Here is a 12,349-nt window from a genome sequence, read left to right as displayed (position 1 = left end):
TTATGGGTACTCGCGCCAGAAGTTAGAATTCTGTGAAACCTTTAATTTAATTCTCTGGGAATATCTACTGTAGTCAAATATACCCTTAGGAAGCTACTGAAGGAACCTTCCATCAGGATGTCATGGCTATCTCACCCAAAAATAGATTTCTGGGCTCGATCTGTGCCACCCAGTGAAATGCTCCTTTAGCATCATTTCTAAGGTATATAACTGCTAAATATTACCAGAGAAAAAATTGCATAGGAATGCCAGGTATGAACCCAGCTCGCTCACCTGAAAGGTGTCGGTATATTATAACAAGGGCGTGATAATCACTAGCAGAGGTCTCGTACCAATTAGATATCTCCTCGTCAAATATCCCCGAAACCAAGAGGGGCCGTTCCAAGTCCACTACTGACCGTCGCTACCAACACGTCCACCCATGCCAACGACGTCACTCCTCATTTAGCATCTCACTCGCTTTGTTGCCGTGATTTTTTTTCGCTTGTGCTTTCGGATTTTAGCGCCTTTTTCTGTTCATGATGTCGGACTCTCAAGCTTCCTCATCAAAGTTAAGTACCAAATTTATGATTTCGAAGCTTTTGGAGGTAGCATTACCTTTATTTTCAGTGTTATTCATGTTTATTTATTTCGCTATTGTTTACGGCCTCGCGACGCGGTAGCCATTTTGGTTCTAGCTACCTCTTGGCTCGTTCTTAACGATTTACAATTGGTCTCCCATACTAATTGTTATTCGTTTTGAACCTTTTGCGCTATTACCGATGCTTGAGCGATTATTATTACTGTTATTGTTATCGCTATGGTTATCCCATGCTTTTATTAGGTTATGGCGGCCTCCTTCTCGGCTAGTACTGTGAAGACGCCTTATGCTGGTATTTCAGGATCAGTTTACTCTTTCTCGCGATTTTACGGAATCGCTGTTGTTTTTAAACGTTTAGTCCTGTTTTCTCGAGGGGGACTCTTGATCGGCAGTTTTAACGTATCTTAGTTTACCGTTCGGCATCGTACCCGATTGTTGTCATGTTGGCCCCCCCGTCCAGCTCGGTACTTACCCGTGCTGGAGGGCTCACCCTTGCGTTTATTTTGTTTTCCCTGCCTTTTTCTTGCGTCCCTCTCTCTCATCGTTATTACTTTACCAGCTTATTTTGCATGCCTTAACCTAGTTATATTTCATTCCGTTTTGTGATCATTCGTTCTGTGAATATCTCGCGATCCTGGTCGGACAGGTTGGTACTCCTGTCCTCTCTCGGCCTCTCGCGATCGCCTCGTGTTCCACCTGCTGCTTCTCTCTGGCTCCTCCCACTACCTGAGCATGAGTATGCCACCCCATACTCCCCATTCCCTCTGGGGATACCTGCCGTCTCTTCGAGACTTGGGAGTCAGCTGTTCGGGTTCTCGGCCGAGTCCTCTCGTCCTTACGCCCGACCCCCCCCCCCTCCTCTCCCCCCATCCCTCCCCGGGATACCGCCTGACTCCTTGCCTTACCAGAGCCGAGAACAGCTGTTACCTTATTCAAGTTGCTCATTTCCTTACGCCGCAGCCGGATTCCCCGCCCTCCTCGATTGGCCATCAGGAGATCGGGGAGTTTTGGTTGTTCCTTTGGTTTTGAGCTCTCCGTTTATTCTCCTTTGCGGGATATGTGCACGAGTTTTATTGAGTGTCTTTCGAGTGTTTTATTAGACTTAAGGTTCCTGCAGTTGGCAGGGAGTCACCAACCCCCTCCCCCCTACCCCGGTAGGTCAAGGTGTCCGTCTCCCTTCCTCAGTTGTCTCCCCGGAGCCAACGGAAGCATGTTATGTTAACCTTACATTTCTACGTGTACACACTCTGATGCCTAAGGGATGATATCTCCCTTACCTTTATTTACCTAGAATGATCTCGCTAACACGGAATCCCCTTATCGTTAACGTTAATCGTTAATTTATACTGTTAATTTAAATTAATTAATTTTTTATGCTGTTTCCCCCGGGCCCTACCGGGAGGACCTCCTATAGTATCCTATTGCCAAACGTTCCTTATCGTTTTACCTTTAGTTCCGGCACACCCGGGATCCCCTTAGGATACTAGTTCACTCGTGATACTTATGTATCCTTTATATTACAGGTTTTTCGCTGTCTGATGACAGCCTGTGCTTCCGTTCTGCAACAAGCATGCGGCCATGATATGTGCAGATCCGACGCCCATTGTGCGGTCCACGTCGGTGATTTAATCGTTTGACACCCCGACAACTGTGTGGTCTGCTACGACCTTGTCTCCACACTCACTTCGGACTCAGTAAGTGTTTCTACCGTTATTATACATTATAGTTTTAACTTAGGTTTAATCTCTGGATTTTCCCTGTTATCCTGATGAATTCTAATTAAAATCAATCATTCCTCCGGCGACGCATGTGTTTCGGTATATTCACCTTCTCGGTGTTCTCTACCTCCCCTTCATTAGTAACGGTACATTCTCTTTCAGAGTTCACAGTCTTCCAAGTCTTCGGCCTTGGCGACTCTTAAGGTCTGGGTCGGCGGGTTCGCCCGCAATGTCAAGGCTCGGCACCCCTACGTTCTCTCCGAAGAAATGTGCACCCTTATTTATCCCAACGCTAAACATTCAGCTGCGGTTCCTAAGGAGGTGGCGGACCCTATCATCGCTGGGATCACCGAACAACTTCTCTCCGAGGACCCCGGTGCTCTGGGAGAGTCTATCACTAGCGACGTCGCAGCTATGAATCTGGACATCGAGCCCATGGCTTTGGACGACCCAGACCCAGGTAGGGCGGTAAGTGAGGCAAGTTGGTCTCGGTCTAAGATTCCTGTCCTTAGCCTGACTTTCTCTACCTCTTCTGCTTCTTCTTTTCAGGGATTTTCAGGACGACATCCGACTGATGTCAGCAACCCTTCCGTGTTGCCCAAGGTTAAACCTTCCCGCAAACCTCTAACTAAGACCCGCAGGTCTTCCAATCCGACGAAACCGCCCAAAACCCCTTGGACTTCGTCCTCTCGAGTTTCGTCTTCCAAGGTCCCTGTGGACCCAGTCGCACATGCTCCTCCCGCCCCGGAGTCGAGAGTGATACCCGGCTCGCAGCCTACGCAGCCGGCGGTGAGCGCCCCGGCGCCTTCCTTCGTCGTTTCGGCTTTTTCCGACACCTTGGAACGACTTGGTTCCCTGGTTAACACCCTCGTCTTGAAGGTACAAAACCAAGAGCCTCTCGTCGAGTGTCTCATGTGCTCCGGTCTGCCCCAGCAACAGCAGTACGCTATCCCGGATGCCTCGAAACTCCCGGAATTTGTCAAGAACAATCCGTGGAAGTTAGCTATTCATGCTCCCTTTAAGGATGGGATGTTGACCATCGAGGGTTTTGGCACTCGGCCGGTGGAAGACTTTGAGTTCTACACGCCGGGTCTTCAGTTTCCTTTCCCTGGTTTCGCCCGCCTCACCGAGGAGGCTCTGGTCCGACTAGACAAAGTTCCTAGGGAGACAGTGATCTACCCTAAAGAGCAAGCTCAATCCACTTGGGTTTGGACCCTGAATGAGCTGGAGTGTGTCAATACGATGCTCACTCCCTTTAAGAGCTCATATACCATGTTTGTGGCAGACGAGCGCACCCCTTCTCCGTGTGTCACTAAGATTATGGACCTTGCTCAGCAGGCCGTAAACAAAGACAAGCCATTACCGCAGTTGCGGGAGACAGACTTGACTTCCCTTGTTTTCCCGGGGGACCATGATTGATGGTCTAACGCCCCGGCGACATTTACTGTGGGTAAACTGAGCCCTGATTGTGCCTCCACTCAATTTAGTTTGAGGCTCGTATGCGCCTGAGTCGTTCTATCAACTCGGCGACAATGGCGGAATTGACTTCCTTCCTGTATGAAGAGGAACCCCTCTTCAAAGTTTTGACGAAGTCGTTGCTCCACACCTTGTTGTCGGATGCTTACGACTTCCTGACAGCTGGGCGCCGCTGCCGCAAGCACGTCTTAGCTGAAGCCACCATCAGGCATGAGCCTAACAAGCTCATTAAGGCCCCAGTTTGGGGTACAGACCTATTTCCCGAAGATCTGGTTAATAGTATCCTCAGTGAAGCGGCTAGGGTCAACCAGAGCCTTAAGATTCGATGGGGTTTAGTTCCTAAACGTAAGTTCTAACCTGCCACTCCCCAATCTCGCGGCAGGAAGAGACTAAGGCCATTCCCCTCTTTTCAAAACCGGCAGCCCCAGCAGGTGGTTCAAACGGTCCCGCTGGCTCAAGGGAATCTCCCTTCCACTTCAAAGGGCCATCCCCAGCAACAGTATGTGCTGGTCCCTCAAGCCCAGATAGCCTCCACTACCTATGCTTTCCCGGTCTTCAACCCCACCTTTAAGACTCAGGGTGCCTCTCAAGGATACCAGCGTACCAGAGGCTCTGGCGCGAGAGGTACCTTTCGTAACAGAGGTAGTGGAAGAATTGCCCCCCGAGGCCGAGGTCTCCGACGAGGCCGAGGAGGTAAATCCTCCACGAATTATTGAAACTTCTCAGGTAGGGGGTAAGACTCTACATCTTCCGAAAGAATTGGACTTTCAGCAGTTGGGCACTCAGTATAATTTCCAAAGGTCTGGGGTGGAGTTGGATAGAAGGGCCCCCTCCACCAACCAGTTTTTACCAACACCCAACAGAAGAGTTAGCCTTGTACGCAGACGATCTGCCTCAAAAGAATGCAATCAGAAAGGCACGTCACTTGAAATTTCAAGGTCGCTTGTTCAGCGTGCCAAAGAAAGACTCAGACAAAAGGAGAGCAATCCTAGACCTATCCCATCTGAACTCTTACATTCAATGCGACAAGTTTCACATGCTAACCGTCTCTCAGGTGCGGACCTTACTTCCCCGTGGGGCCGTCACCACCTCTATCGATCTTACTGATGCCTACTATCACGTTCCGATAGCAAGGCACTTTCGTCCGTACCTCGGCTTCAAACTAGGCAAACAAGCATACACCTTCAAGGTAATGCCGTTCGGACTAAATATAGCACCCAGAATATTCACCAAACTGGCAGAGACGGTAATCCAAGAATTGAGAACCCAAGGAATTCAGGTAGTAGCTTACCTAGACGACTGGCTCGTTTGGTCGAACAACGTCGAGAACTGCCTGACGGCAACAAACAAGGTCATATCATTCCTTCAACACTTGGGGTTCCGGATCAATTTCGCGAAATCTCGCCGAGTCCCGAAGTCGAAATTCCAATGGCTAGGGTTACAATGGGACCTAAATTCCCACACCCTATGCCTCCCATCGGCCAAAAGAAAAGAAATAGCAAAAAACACGAAGCGCTTCCTCAAGGACAAATTGACGTCCAGGAGAAATCAAGAGAGGATTCTGGGTGTCCTCCAGTTTGCCTCAGTAACAGACATATTACTGAAGGCCAGGTTGAAAGATATAAACCGGATTTGGCGGTCCAGGGCGAACAAGAGGTATCGAGACAAAAGAGCTCGTCTCCCTCCAATCCTAAAGAAAAGGCTCCGACCATGGACATTGGTAAAAAATCTGGCAAAATCCGTCCCTCTGCAATATCCACCTCCAAAGCTGGTTATTCACACAGACGCCTCCTTAACAGGCTGGGGGGATACTCCCAGTTCAAGAAAACCCAAGGCCTTTAGTCACCAATGTTCCGCCAGCTTCACATAAACGTCTTAGAAGCCATGGCAGTGTTCCTCACTCTGAACCGCTTGGCCCCAGCCCGAAACCAACACATCAGATTGGTTCTAGACAGCAAAGTCATAATCCGCTGCATAAACAGGGGAGGCTCCAAATAAACCATGTGATGATAGCCTTTTTCTCCAAGGCAACATCCAACAAGTGGCATTTGTCAGCAGTCCATCTGGCGGGAGTACGAAATGTGGTGGCGGACGCTCTGTCCAGGACAACCCCGCTAGAGTCACTTCCCCCTTTTTTTCCTTACGCTGACTCTTCTTCAGCCTCTTTGATTCTCATTATTAATTCCCTAAATGTAGGCGCTGTTTACGCTACTCTATCCTTATGGGCTAGAATCTTCCATCGGGCCTTACTTAAAAGGGGATGCCCTAGAATCAATAATTAGGAAGGCCGCAGCAGTTGGCTGGAAGGATTCACACGTATGTGTCTCTCCTATTCTTTTCCAGCGTACTTATCCTAAGCTTTATACAATAGAAAGGAATCTTCTATTACAGTGAAACACTGAGAAGCTGATATAGGCAAACGGTCAGGTATGACCTTAAAGGAGGACGGAAAGGTTTCTTAGTTCTTGGGATGTTAAACAGCATCCCACAGTTACAATGACCGTTGTTCCACAGACGGCCAGATATGTACACCTTCTGATCATGCGAAGCAGACAGACACTTCTGGTAGGAGGGAAGTTCCTTCTGGATCGCTGGACCTTCGATCCTTGCGTCCAAGGCCTAACCAAGATGAGACTAGAATGAAAATGGACATACCTCCACCATCCATTCCTCAACTCTTCCTACATTCCAAATCCCCTGGAAGGGTATACCTTAGAGCTCTAGAGCATACTAGCGGTAAGGAAAATAGAGTCCATCGATTTCCAAGGAAGGCTGTTAGGTGTTCAAGTAAAGGACTCAAGAAAACTCTTAGTCATTCTGGACTTGGCGCCACTCAACAAGTTCCAATAAAATAGCAAGTTCAGAATGTTAATCCTTCTGAACATAAGGACCTTATTCAGTAGGGGGTGTTGACAGTCTGGCCAGACCTGAAAGAGGTCTATCGGCAACTTCCAGTCAGTCACCCCCTCCCCTCCTACCTAGGATCCAAGTTACAGAAGATAACATATATCCTAGACAAGATTCTCGTCGGACTAGATTCAGTCCTAGGATCTTCACGGAATTAGCAGACAAAGTCAAGCGAAACCAAGCCTAGAAAGAGTTCAGCAAACAATGGCCCTGGACGATAGGTTGCGGTGGGCAGCACCCGAAACGACTGTCTTTGAGCATCCATGGAGATGATCCGGCCCCGGAACATCGGGGATGCAAAATAACTTCAAGAAAGTCTCGATTCTCTCCAGCTCAGGGGCTTCAATGTTTTTAAAAAATCATTGAAACCTGTGGTCACCCTAACTCTCCTTTCCCTTGGGGATGTAAAAGGAGATCGCAAGGTCTGTCAAGAGACTATTGTAATCAGTCAGGATTCCATGATGCTAACAGGGAGGAGTTTTGAACTCTCTCCAGTTCACGATTATGACAGACCCAGTGCTACGTGCACAGCTGTAAGATGCGTTAAGAGGCTGGAGAAGATACGCATCAAACGCTCGAAGAGATCTAATAGGACCAATGATGGTTATTCCCTCTTCGCTTACCCTATAATGACCAAAGGCCACAGGCCCGTAGTCCATATTAGCCCTGTAATGGGTGGAGAAACTCTCTCCACGCAGATCAGACCTCCTCAGACTGATCTGGGGCATTGAAGCGATAATGAGGCGTCGAAACTGTCAAGGATAAGGGACGTCTCATTTCATTGGGGAATGTTAGCCATCCCTTCCTTAAGGGAATGGCGCCTATCAGCAGCTCTTTTATAAATGAACTGCAAGGTGACAGCGGATGCTCTTCTCGGGCTCAACCCAATAGAGTTGGAATGGTACACAAACGCAGACCCATTCCCTCTCAGATGGGAACAAGTCCCTGAGCTGCAGATTGTTCTCTTCATCACGAGCGTCATCAAGATACTATCTTGATATATAGCCCCATACGAGGATCCTCTAGTGGAGGTAACAGACATCATGTCTCTAGAATAGGCCCTCTACAAGCTGAGACCCTTCCAGGGAAGAGGGGCTCTGTTGGCTCCCAGGTAGCCCAAGAACACCCCGTTCCCTGTAATGAAGGAACTGAGGCTGAGGCTGGTCCTAGTTATGCACCTAGGATTATCCAGGAGGTTCTCTGCCTTCGATTTATCACAGTACACCTGATCCCTTCATCTTATGAATTCCTTGCCCTAACGGTTAGGAAAAAGACCGGGATCTCAAAAGGCAAAATAGAATTCCTAGAAGAATACAAGTCTAGTCAACTAGAAGACAATACGAGTCTTCTTGGGAAAAGTAAGTTGCTTTGTAAAGCAAAAGGGACCAAAAGCAATCTCATGATCTTCTGCCTGTCATTCTCTGTCCACCCCTATAATCAAGGTCTGGCGGCCAACAGCACGATGGCCTTTGAGAAAGGAGGCAGCGTATCCTTGGATACGATGAGAAGTCTAGTTCTTCAGCCCTGTCCCCATATAAACCCTTGAGTAAGCACCAAGAGTATGGCCGACTTTGTGAGAGAGGTCACTTGATTGGATCTTTGGATCCATGGACCAATATCTAGGTGCAAGTCAGCCCCGACTAGACCTCTTCTATATGCCCTTTAAATGGATCTGATGAATGAAATCTTTAATAAGATTCCGAAAACATGTGCAGGCTTAGGTCTGCAGCACCACCAAAGCCCTCCTCATGGTCTTTGCACAAGGTCCTACATTATGCCTCACCTGAGAACAATGAGGATTGTTCCCTCAAGGATCTAACCTAAAAGGTTAGTTTTCGGTTCGCTATAGCCTCTGGGGCTAGAATTAGTGAAATAGTGGCCCTATCTGGGGATGAGGGCCACATTAAGTGGGAGAACTGCATCTCTTTCCCGATCCAACCTTTCTCACTAAGGACGACCTACCCACTAAGAGGTGGGGTTCCTGGAGAATCTGCCCTCTGAAGGAAGATGTCTCTCTAGGTCTGCTAGAGTGTCTAAGGTCTATCTTCATAGAATATCAGACTTCAGGAGAGACAGCTCTTTACAGGAGAAACCTTTGGATCAAACTCTCCCTACAACTGAGGGCGAAGCTCACCTACCTTATTCGCGGAGCAGATCCTGACAGTACTCCTGCAGATAAAGATCCGAGAAAAATTGCCTCTTCGCTCATTTACTGATTGGAGGGTGTCCAGAGTGTCTTACAGACACTATGCTAAGCAAGTCTATGGATTGAAGCATTATGTGGTGGCAGCAGGTGTTATTTTGGGCCCTGTCGTCTAGCTCTGCGATGAACAGTAAATTGATTGGGACTATCAATTAAAAGGAGAAGGGGTCAGCATTTTTTGTGTGACCTCCCTTTGAATAAGTGTTTCCAAGGTAACACCAAATCTATTCAGAATCTCAGGTGTGAAATTATACGGATACCACTAGTGCCGTGTGTACATAGTACACAGTGTTGTTAAACTATTTCATGTACAGAAATTATAAAGAGAAGTCTTATTAAAAGAGCTTTTCTTCAGTCTGAGAGTGGCACTCATCATTTTTTCCCCTTTCAAAAAGGAAACATTAATTTCTGTGTATGTCTCTTGTATAATTTCCTTTAGCATGTAGTCATTTATTAGGAATAAATGTCTATTAAAATGCAGTTGCGTCCTAATTCACCCGACAATTGCATGTTTAAGATGCCAGAGTTCCTTGACTTACTCATGTAAGTATTTCTCATATCATTGTATGCTTACAAACAACGGATGGGGACATTGATATTGATTCCGCAATATATACAATCCTTGAGACCATTTGTATTCTCAGTGTATACTTATGTTTGTTCATACAATATATGCTACCTTGAGGCCCCTTTTCTAACGTCTAAAAATAACTCTTTACTGCAGGGGGCAGGAAGCACTAACATTGTTATGCTTAGTGATAATGGCGGATAACGGTAACGTCATTTGTCTCAATTGGCCCTTTTGGCCGTAGAAATATTGTCCCAAGGTTAAGGCACTGATGAAAATCCACAGATACATTAATTCTCTGGTATGCTTCCATCAGGACGTCCTGGCTTGAGCCCAAAAAACGGATTTTGAGCGAAGCGAAAAATCTATTTTTGGGTGAGATGGCCATGACGTCTTGATGGACCCACCCTTCTTTTCTATGAAAAGATCTTCACAGTTTCCCCCCCTGAACTACTGTATCTGTAGCACCATGCTCAACGCTACAAGGAATGACCACCAGAGGGAGTTGGCGCGGTTGTGATACGATAGTAGTAGGGGAACCAGGGTAACCTCTAATGCGGTTACCCTTCTAATTCTGCCACATATCCCCCTCGAAGCGTAAAGGCTATTCGGGGTGCAGATTGCCATGTGGCGTGTCAAGAATACGTCCCCTGATTATATATGATACCCTTGAGAGTAAATCTTAAGGGTACTCGCGCCAGAAGTTATAATTCTGTGAAACCTTTGGTTTGATTCTCTGGGAATATCACTATAGCCATATATACCCTTGGGATACTAAAGGAACCTTCCATCAGGACATCATGGCCATCTCACCCAAAAATAGATTTTTCGCTTCGCTCAAAATCCGTTTTGGGGTGAAGATTGCCATGTGTCGCATCAAGAAATACATCCCCTGATATTATGCGATATCCTTAAAAGTTATTTTAAGGATACTCGCGCCAGGAATTAGAATTCTGGAAACCTGTGGTTTAATTCTCTGGGAGTATCACTGTAGCCAAATATCCCTTAGAAAGCTGCCTAAAGGAACCTTCCATCAGGACGACATGGCTGAGATCAAAAAATGAGTTTGTATTGAAAAAATTTAAAAAATTTGATTTGTTTTCATTTATATAGTTTCCCTAATCACAAAAAAATTTCCCAAGTTATAATGTTGTTTTGTTTCAGACTGTCAGCATACCCTACTCCCTGTAGGGCACTGTGATGGTAACATCAAACAGTAGAGAGCAGAAAATCAATACAGTTTGGTCAGTATGACAAAAAACCAAACCCAACCTCAACCCAGTTTCTACTGGGATATAGCCAGTTCCTTTGCCAAGCTTACCCATTTCTTAAATGAATTAGGGTGATGAAGAGTAAATGGCCTCCTGCATGCAGCAGTAAGCGAGTTACATTTTAGAAATCATAGGACACAAGACTTAAAAGTAAAAATGTAGTGATCTTTGTGTCTGTCAGGTATTTCCTTTCTTAAAACTAGAATCTGTGTGTTTGTTGTTTTTTTTATTCATTCAATAGATGGCATTGGTTGTCCATTCTATGATCCTTGGGTGTTGTTTTATTGCTTTAATAGATGGCGTTGGTTGTTCTGTTCGTTATTTTAGTGTCCTTGGTATTATTGTTTACCTTTGATTTACTTTCCAAGTGATAGCCACTACCTTACAAACCCCGCAACCTTTCACATGGTAAGAAGTTATTTGCTCTTTGTTGTAAACATTATGTTCTTTGTAAATAATTATTATGTAAAGCTATCATGGTTTAATAGTGATATGTTAATAGTGACCATTTGTTCTAAGCTATTGTTTGTGTATTTATGTTGCAGACACTCAACTCTACTTTACCTTACCTTTTCTTGCCTGTGTGACATGTCTTATCTTAAATGACTTGTTGGATGTACCATTTTCCTTACCTGGGGCAAAATCTATCATTTTCGGCCCACTCGACAATTTCAAGTGTACCCACATTTCAACCCATGTGTCATCTAATACTATTAAGAGTTGTTCTATTTATTGTTAATAAATGAATAATTTTGTAGCTCTTTTTACTAAAATACCAGTCTAGCTAAAGTGTTGGGTAACAAGCGCCTAATTAATTTCCATCTGCAAATAAAAGCTTGACAATTGACGCAGTGAGTAGGATTTTATGCAGAGTTGCTAGACTGTGTAACTTGTGTATGATTTATATTTACAGTTTACTGCTGACAACTATGTGAACTTCTTTACCTGTGAAGGTTGGTGGATTTCATTTAAGTGTTCTGCAAGGTTTGTGGCCTATCACTAGAAGTAATATCACTGGAGTTAAGGTGAAGTTCTGTTTGTTGTTTTTGTGTCTGGCGAGTTGTCATGTGAAAGCGCTTTATTGAAAGTGGAATAAATTCTCGTTGTGGTGCAATATAAATTTGTATTTGTTCGTGTAGTCATATTACGTGCTAGGAAAAGGTTGAGGTCGGGAAGTGAATTAGATACTGTATCGTTATCCTAATAATTCTAGCTAATTCAGTCTTAATGATTGTAGGGCTTGTTAGGGGTAATGTTAGTTTAATGTTCCTTTAAGTTCCGATTGTTTTCTCATCCTTGAATATTCCTATTGTTTATTCAGTTTCTTTATGCTAGTTTTTTTTTTGGCATGGAAATTTTTGTCATTGATGGTGGAAAACCCATAAGACATTGGTAATTATTGAAGTACTACTTTTAAAGTAGAGTTCTTGATTAGCCATATTTCATAATTTAATGTTTTACTAATACTTATTATAAAGTGTTGTTTTTTCTATCAACTGTGTGCTTACCCATCATTTTTAAATATTTAACTTGGCCGGTGAATATATATAGCTGCAACTCTGTTGCTCGACAGGTAAAAAAAAACTCGCCAGCGATCGCTATACAGGTTGCGGGTGTGCCCATCTG

Source organism: Palaemon carinicauda, chromosome 6 (assembly GCF_036898095.1).
Source record: "Palaemon carinicauda isolate YSFRI2023 chromosome 6, ASM3689809v2, whole genome shotgun sequence".
Taxonomy (NCBI): domain Eukaryota; kingdom Metazoa; phylum Arthropoda; class Malacostraca; order Decapoda; family Palaemonidae; genus Palaemon; species Palaemon carinicauda.
The sequence above is the reverse complement of the archived record's forward strand: the minus strand, read 5'-3'. Positions refer to the sequence as shown.